This window comes from Arachis stenosperma, chromosome 4, assembly GCF_014773155.1.
Source record: "Arachis stenosperma cultivar V10309 chromosome 4, arast.V10309.gnm1.PFL2, whole genome shotgun sequence".
In the NCBI taxonomy this organism is placed as follows: Eukaryota; Viridiplantae; Streptophyta; class Magnoliopsida; order Fabales; family Fabaceae; genus Arachis; species Arachis stenosperma.
The window spans coordinates 70,179,335-70,188,266 of NC_080380.1; the positions used below are offsets into that span (position 1 = coordinate 70,179,335).

At 40.5% G+C, this 8,932-nt stretch overlaps 1 non-coding gene across 1 annotated transcript; it reads right to left on the reverse strand.

Moving 5' to 3' along the window:
* Positions 1-8,340: 8,340 nt before the first annotated feature.
* Positions 8,341-8,447, reverse strand: LOC130978513 (small nucleolar RNA R71). The gene has a single exon (XR_009086140.1). It is a non-coding gene; the product is annotated as a small nucleolar RNA R71 (small nucleolar RNA).
* Between the last annotated feature and the right edge of the window lie 485 nt (positions 8,448-8,932).

Below are 8,932 nucleotides of genomic sequence, written 5' to 3' on the forward strand. Positions count from 1 at the left end.
GTTTTCAGAATGGACCATATTAGATATATTCTATTACGGTCTATCTGAGTTTTCGAAAATGTCATTGGACCATTCTGCAGGTGGATCCATCCACCTAAAGAAAACACCTGCAGAAGCTCAAGAACTCATTGACATGGTTGCAAATAACCAATTCATGTACACTTCTGAGAGGAATTCCGTGAATAATGGGACACCTCAGAGGAAGGGAGTTCTTGAAATTGATGCTCTGAATACCATATTGGCTCAGAACAAAGTGTTGACTCAGCAAGTCAACATGATCTCTCAAAGTCTGAATGGATGGCAAAATGCATCCAACAGTACTAAAGAGGCAGCTTCTGAATAAGCTTATGATCCTGAGAACCCTACAATGGCAGAGGTCAATTACATGGGTGAACCTTATGGAAACACCTATAATTCATCATGGAGAAATCATCCAAATTTCTCATGGAAGGATCAACAGAAGCCTCAACAAGGCTTTAACAATGGTGGACGCAATAGGCTGAGCAATAGCAAGCCTTTTCCATCATCTTCTTAGTAATAGACAGAGAATTCTGAACAAAACACTTCTAATTTAGCCAATCTAGTTTCTGATCTGTCAAAAGCCACTTTCAGTTTCATGAGTGAAACAAGATCCTCCATCAGAAATCTGGAGGCACAAGTGGGCCAGCTGAGTAAGAAAGTCATTGAAACTCCTCCCAGTATTCTCCCAAGCAATACAGAAGAGAATCCAAAAGGAGAGTGCAAGGCCATTGATGTGATCAATATGGCCGAATGCACAAGGGAGGAGAAGGACGAAAATCCTAGTGAGGAGGACCTCCTGGGACATCTCTCAAGCAAGAGGGAGTTTCCTATTAAGGATCCAAAAGAATCTAGGGCTCATATAGAGACCATAGAGATTCTATTAAATCTCCTTCTGCCATTCATGAGCTCTAAAGACTATTCTTCCTCTGAAGAGGATGAAGATGTGACTGGAGAGCAAGTTGCTCAATATTTAGGAGCTATCATGAAGCTGAATGCCAAGTTGTTTGGTAATGAGACTTGGGAAAGTGAACCTCCCTTGCTCAATGGTGAACTAGACACCTGGATTCAGAAAATTTTACCTCAAAGAGACAAGATCCTGGCAAGTTCTTAATACCTTGTACCATAGGCACCATGACCTTTGAAAAAGCTCTATGTGATCTGGGATCAGGGATAAATCTTATGCCACTCTCTGTAATGGAGAAGCTGAGGATCATTGAGGTACAACCTGCCTTGTTCTCATTACAATTGGCAGACAAGTCATTAAGACAAGCTTATAGAGTAGTAGAGGACGTGTTAGTAAAGGTTGAAGGCCTTTACATCCCTGCTGATTTCATAATCTTAGACACTAGGAAGGAAGAGGATGAATGCATCATCCTTGGAAGACCTTTCCTAGCCACAACAGGAGCTGTGATAGATGTCAACAGAGGTGAATTAGTCCTTCAATTGAATGGGGACTACCTTGTGTTTAAGGCACATGGCCATCCCTCTGTGACAAAAGAGAGTAAGCATGAAGAGCTTCTCTCAGTTCAGAGTCAAGAAGAGCCCCCACAGTCAAACTCTAAGTTTGGTGTTGGGAGGCCACAACCAAACACTAAGTTTGGTGTTAAGACCCCATATCCAAACTCTAAGTTTGGTGTTGGGGCTATACAACATTGACCTAATCACCTGTGAGGCTCCATAAGAGCCCACTGTCAAGCTAATGACATTAAAAGAGCGCTTGTTGGGAGGCAACCCAATTTTATTTATCTAATTTCTATTTTATTTTATTTTATTGTTATTTTGTGTTTTATTAGGTACATGATCATGTGGAGTCACGAAAAAAATATAAAAATTAAAAACAGAATCAAAAATAGCAGAAGAAAAATCACACCATGGAGGAAGGACAGACTGGCGTTCAACGCCAGTAAGGAGCATCTGGCTGGCGTTCAACGCCAGAACAGAGCATGAATCTGGCGCTGAACGCCAGAAACAAGCAACATTCTGACATTTGAACGCCAGGAATGTGTCTTGAGATAAGCTGGCGCTGAACGCCAGTAACAAGCATGGAACTGGCGTTCAACGCCAGAAACATGCTACACAAGGGCGTTGAACGCCCAGAACGTGCATCACCTCGGCGTTTAAACGCCAGAATGGTATGCAAAGGCATTTTGCATGCCTATTTGGTGCAGGGATGTAATTCCTTGACACCTCAGGATCTGTGGACCCCACAGGATCCCCACCTAACATATTCCCACCTTACCTCCTAATCCTATAACACTCTTCCCCATATCACACTTTCCAACAACTTCAATCTCTCTTCCCAATTACCCCCTTCACCACTCATAACCATCCACGCTTCCCCATAAACCCCGCCTACCTTCAAAATTCAAAACCACTTTCCCACCCAAACCCACCCTAAATGGCCGAACCTACCCTCTCCCCTTTTCCTATATAAACCCATCCATTCCACTTCATTTTCACACAACACAACCCCCTCTCCTCCATATTTTCTTCTTCTTCTTCTTCTCTTCTTTCTTCTCTTGCTCGAGGGCGAGCAATATTTTAAGTTTGGTGTGGTAAAAGCATAAGCTTTTTGTTTTTCCATTACCATCAATGGCACCTAAGGCCGGAGAATCCTCTAGAAAAGGAAAAGGGAAGACAAAAGCTTCCACCTCTGAGTCATGGGAGATGGAAAGATTTATCTCCAAAAGCCATCAAGACCACTTCTATGATGTTGTGGCAAAAAAAGAAGGTGATCCCTGAGGTCCATTTCAAGCTCAAGAAAAATGAGTATCCGGAGATCTGACATGAGATCCGAAGAAGAGGTTGGGAAGTCCTAACCAACCCCATGCAACAATCGGAATCTTAATGGTTTAAGAGTTCTATGCCAATGCATGGATCACTAGGAATCATGATCAAAGTATGAACCCGAGTCCAAAGAATTATCTCACAATGGTTCGGGGGAAATACTTAGATTTTAGTCCGGAGAATGTGAGGTTGGCGTTCCACTTGCCCATGATGCAAGGAGATGTACGTCCCTACATTAGAAGGGTCAACTTTAATCAAAGGTTGGACCAAGTCCTAATGGACATATGTGTGGAAGGAGCTCAATGGAAAATAGACTCCAAAGGCAAGCCAGTTCAACTAAGGAGACTGGACCTCAAGCCTGTGGCTAGAGGATGGTTGGAGTTCATTCAACGCTCCATCATTCCCACTAGCAACCGATCTGAAGTTACTGTGGATCGGGCCATCATAATTCATAGCAGCATGATTGGAGAGGAAGTAGAAGTTCATGAAGTCATCTCCAATGAAATCTACAAAATAGCCGAAAAGCCCTCCACCATGGCAAGGCTAGCTTTTCCTCACCTTATTTGCCATCTATGTTACTCAGCTGGAGTTATCATAGAAGGAGACATCTCCATTGAAGAGGATAAGTCCATTACCAAGAAAAGGATGGAGCAAGCAAGAGAGACTCTCCACGGATCTCAAGAGATGCATGAGGAAGCTCATCATCAAGAAATCCTTGAGATGCCTCAAGGGATGCACTTTCCTCCCAACAACTATTGGGAACAACTCAACACTTCCTTAGAAGATTTGAGCTACAATGTGGAATAATTAAGGGTGGAACATCATGAGCACTCCATCATTCTCCATGAAATAAGAGAAGATCAAAGAGCAATGAGGGAGGAGCAACAAAGGCAAGGAAGGGACATAGAAGAGCTTAAGGACATTGTTGATCCTTCAAGAAGAAGACGCCACTAAGGTGGATTCATTCCTTGTTCTTATTTCTTTCTGTTTTTCGATTTCTATGCTTCATGTTTATCTATATTTTGTGTTTCTACTTCATGATCATTAGTATTTAGTAACTATGTCTTAAAGTTATGAATAATTCCATTAATCCATCACCTTTCTTAAATGAAAAATGTTTTTAATTCAAAAGAACAAGAAGTACATTAATTTCGAATTTATCCTTGAATTTAATTTAATTATATTGATGTGGTGACAATATTTTTGTTTTCTGAATGAATGCTTGAAAAGTGCATAATTTTGATCTTGTTGTTTATGAATGTTAAAACTGTTGGCTCTTGAAAGAATGATGAACAAAGAGAAATGTTATTGACAATCTGAAAAATCATGAAATTGATTCTTGAAGCAAGAAAAAGCAGTGAATAGCAAAAGCTTGCGAAAAAAATGGCGAAAAAAAAAGAAAAAGCAAGCAGAAAAAGCCAATAGCCCTTAAAACCAAAAGGCAAGGGTAAAAAGGATCCAAGGCTTTGAGCATCAATGGATAGGAGGGCCCAAGGAAATAAATCCAGGCCTAAGCGGCTAAATCAAGCTGTCCCTAACCATGTGCTTGTGGCATGCAGGTCCAAGTGAAAAGCTTGAGACTGAGTGGTTAAAGTCATGATCCAAAGCAAAAGAGTGTGCTTAAGAGCTCTGGACACGACTAACTGGGGACTTTAGCAAAGCTAAGTCACAATCTGAAAAGGTTCACCCAGTTATGTGTCTGTGGCATTTATGTATCCGGTGGTAATACTGGAAAACAAAGTGCTTAGGGCCACGACCAAGACTCATAAAAGTAGCTATGTTCAAGAATCAACATGCTTAACTAGGGGAATCAATAACACTATTTAAACTTCTAAGTTCCTAGAGAAGCCAATCATTCTAAACTTCAAAGAAAAAAGTGAGATGCCAAAACTATTCAGAGGCAAAAAGCTACAAGTCCCGCTCATTTAATTAGAACTAATATTCATTGACATTCTGAATTTATAGTATATTCTCTTCTTTTTATCCTATTTGATTTTCAGTTGCTTGGGGACAAGCAACAATTTAAGTTTGGTGTTGTGATGAGCGGATAATTTATACGCTTTTTGGCATTGTTTTTAGGTAGTTTTCAGTAAGTTCAAGCTACTTTTAGGGATGTTTTCATTAGTTTTTATGTTAAATTCACATTTCTGGACTTTACTATGAGTTTGTGTGTTTTTCTGTAATTTCAGGTAATTTCTGGCTGAAATTGAGGGACTTGAGCAAAACTCTGAAAAAGGCTGACAAAAGGACTGCTGATGCTGTTGGAATCTGACCTCCCTGCACTCAAAATGGATTTTCTGGAGCTACAGAACTCCAAATGGCACGCTCTCAATGGCGTTGGAAAGTATACATCCCGAGCTTTCCAGCAATATATAAAATTCCATACTTTATTCGGGAGTTGATGACGTAAATTGGCGCTCAACGCCAGTTACATGCTGCTATCTGGAGTCAAACGCCAGAAACACGTCACTACTCGGAGTTGAACGCCAGAAACACGCTATAACTCGGCGTTCAACTCCAATAAAAGCCTCAGCTCGTGGATAGATCAAGCTCAGCCCAAACACACACCAAGTGGGCCCCAAAAGTGGATTTATGCATCAATTACTTACTCATGTAAACCCTAGTAGCTAGTTTAGTATAAATAAGACTTTTTACTAGTGTATTAGTCGTCTTTTGACCACGTTTCATCTTTGGTCTCAGTTTTGCTTTATTCTTCATCTTAGGAGGCCATTGATCACATTTTGCGGGGCTGGCCATTCGGCCATGCCTGAACCTTTCACTTATGTATTTTCAACGGTGGAGTTTCTACACACCATAGATTAAGGGTGTGGAGCTCTGCTGTACCTCATGTTTCAATACAATTACTATTATTTTCTATTCAATTCTCTTTTATTCCTATTCTAAGATATTCGTTGCACTTCAACTTGATGAATGTGATGATCCGTGACACTCATCATCGTTCTCACCTATGAACGCGCGTGACTGACAACCACTTCCGTTCTACCTTAGGCCGGGCGCATATCTCTTAGATTCTCCAACAGAATCTTTGTGGTATAAGCTAGATAGATGGCGACATTCATGGGAATCCGGAAAGTCTAACCTTGTCTGTGGTATTTCGAGTAGGATTCTGGGAATCCAGAAAGTCTAACCTTGTCTGTGGTATTCCGAGTAGGATTCCGGGATTGAATGACTGTGACGAGTTTCAAACTCCTGAAGGCTGGGCGTTAGTGACAGACGCAAAAGAATGAAGGGATTCTATTCCAACCTGATTGAGAACCGACAGATGATTAGCCGTGCTGTGACAGAGCATAGGACCATTTTCACTGAGAGGATGGGATGTAGCCATTGACAACGGTGATGCCCTACATACAGCTTGCCATGGAAAGGAGTAAGAAAGATTAGATGAATGTAATAAGAAAGTAGAGATTCAAGAGGAGCACAGCATCTCCATACGCCTATCTGAAATTCCCACTATTGATTTACATAAGTATTTCTATCCTATTTTATTTTCTGTTTATTATTAATTTTTGAACTTATCATAAACCAATTTAATCCGCCTAACTGAGATTTACAAGGTGACCATAGCTTGCTTCATACCAACAATCTCTGTAGGATCGACCTTTACTCACGTAAGGTATTACTTGGATGACCCAGTACACTTGCTGGTTAAGTTGAACGGAGTTGTGTCCACACATAACCAAGAGCCATTAAATAAATCTCATGCAAATACAAAGAGAATGAATCACAATTTCGTCCACCAACTACCCTCTGTATATTTACTTTTCTGCACTTTTAGCTAGGGATGTATTCTTTTCTACCATTTTCCATTTCTAGAGCTATAAACAACTAAACCCCTTTCATTGGGTTAGGGAGCTCTGTTGTAATTTGATGGATCAATTATAGTTTTCATTCTCTTCTTCTTTCTTCTCTTTTGATTTACTAGAAAGCTTTCGATCTTAATTCAATTGGTTAGTTGTCCTGGAAAAGAAACTCTCCATAATTGGATCTCCTCTGAGCCTTGGAAAAAGGATGAGGAGATCATGCTAGAAATGCTTTCTCATATTCGACCAAATTGGGGTCTAGGCGGATATAGTGACATGTAATCCTCCCAACACTTTGATTTGGAAATACATGTGGTATAATCAGTGACCACACTTCATCTCTTCCCATGAGCAATTAAATCAAGGAATTGGGCAATTGTTCAAGCTTAGAGAGATTGGGTTGCCAAGAAATTGGAACCCAATCACTTAAGATTGCCAAGGAGATCAATAGATGCTTTGATTGAGGAAGAGATGAAAATGAATTTGATCCGGAGAAAACAACATCTCCTGAGCCCAATGAATTCCCCATTTCTGATCTTACCCATTCTCTTTACTTTCTGCCATTTATTTTCATGCTCATTTCCCCAAATCCCCATCTAAGATTCTGCACTTTATTTTTTGCTATTTACTTTCCCGCCATTTAATTTTCTGTAATTCTCAAACTACATTCTGTTTAGCTCAACTAGCATACTCTTCCAACTAAAGTTGCTTGACCAATCAATCCCTGTGGGATTCGACCTCACTCTATTGTGAGTTTTTACTTGACGATAATTCGGTATACTTGCCGAAGGAAAATTTGTTGAGAGACAAGTTTTCATGCATCAAGTTTATGGCGTCGTTGCCGGGGATTGATTTTGTATCAACAATGATTAAGTTGGAGGTTCACTAGATTGAGCATTTTTTTTCTTTTGTTTGTTTACTTTATTTAGTTGTTTACCTTCAGTTTGTTTCGTTTCTTCCTCACCCCCTATACCCCCTCTGTTTTCTTTCTTTCTTTGTTATTATCTACAATTCTACTTACTAACCCACTAACTATTTGATAATTTGCATCACTCACACTAACAATCACTCTAACAAGAACAATCTCTTTATTTTATCTCTTGTTGTGTATTTTGTTAGTTGTATGATAGGGAGAAGACGGGGAGCTTCAACTTCCTTTGATTCAGAACCTGAAAGGACCCTTCGGAGACTAAAAAGGGAAGCAAGAGGGAAAGGAGTTGTTGGTGCTGAGGAAGAGGAAGAGTATTTTGAAACCAACATGGAGGAGAACTTGGAAAAAAATCATGAAGGAGAAGCTCACAACCATGCTAGAGAAGGCCCTGCAAATCATGCTGGGTAAGAAAGGAGAGTTCTAGGCTCCTACATCAATCCAAATCCAGGAAACTGTGGAAGTAGCATCCAGAAGCCCACCATACATGCCAACAACTTTAAACTAAAATCCTAGCTCATCACCCTTGTTCAGAACAACTGCTCATTTGGAGGAAGTGCTCAAGAAGACCCCAATCAACATCTAACCACCTTCCTGAGAATTTGTGATACTGTGAAGTCTAATGGAGTCCACCCGGATGTCTATAGGCTGCTTCTGTTCCCTTTTTCACTCAGGGACAAGGCATCCAAGTGGCTTGAATCCTTCCCAAAGGAGAGCTTAACAAATTGGGAAGATGTGGTGAACAAATTTTTGGCAAGATTCTACCCTCCTCAAAGAATTAACAGGCTGAGAGCTGAGGTGCAGACTTTCAGACAACAAGATGGTGAGACTCTCTATGAGGCATGGGAGAGGTTCAAGGACTTAACAAGAAGATGCCCACCAGATATGTTCAATGAATGGGTTCAACTTCATATTTTCTTTGAAGGTTTCTCCTATGAGTCAAAGAAGGCTGTAGATCATTCATCAGGGGGCTCTCTAAACAAGAAGAAAACCATTGAAGAGGCCATAGATGTCATTGAAACAGTAGCTGAGAATGACTACTTTTATGCCTTTGAAAGAAGTAACACTCGAGGAGTAATGGAGCTGAACCACATGGATGCATTACTAGCTTAAAATAAGATGATCACTAAGCAGCTAGTAGATCTTACCAAGAAGGTGGAGAAAAACCAAGTCGTAGCAGTCATCACTTCATCACCAACTCAAGAAGGAGTGAATATAGGAAAAGAAGGTGACTGGGAACAAGCCAACTATGTTGGAAACTCACCTAGACAAATCCATGACCCATACTCCAAAACTTACAACTCTGGATGGAGAAATCACCCTAACTTTGGTTGGGAAAATCAACAAGATCAAGGTCAAGACCAGAGACGCCACA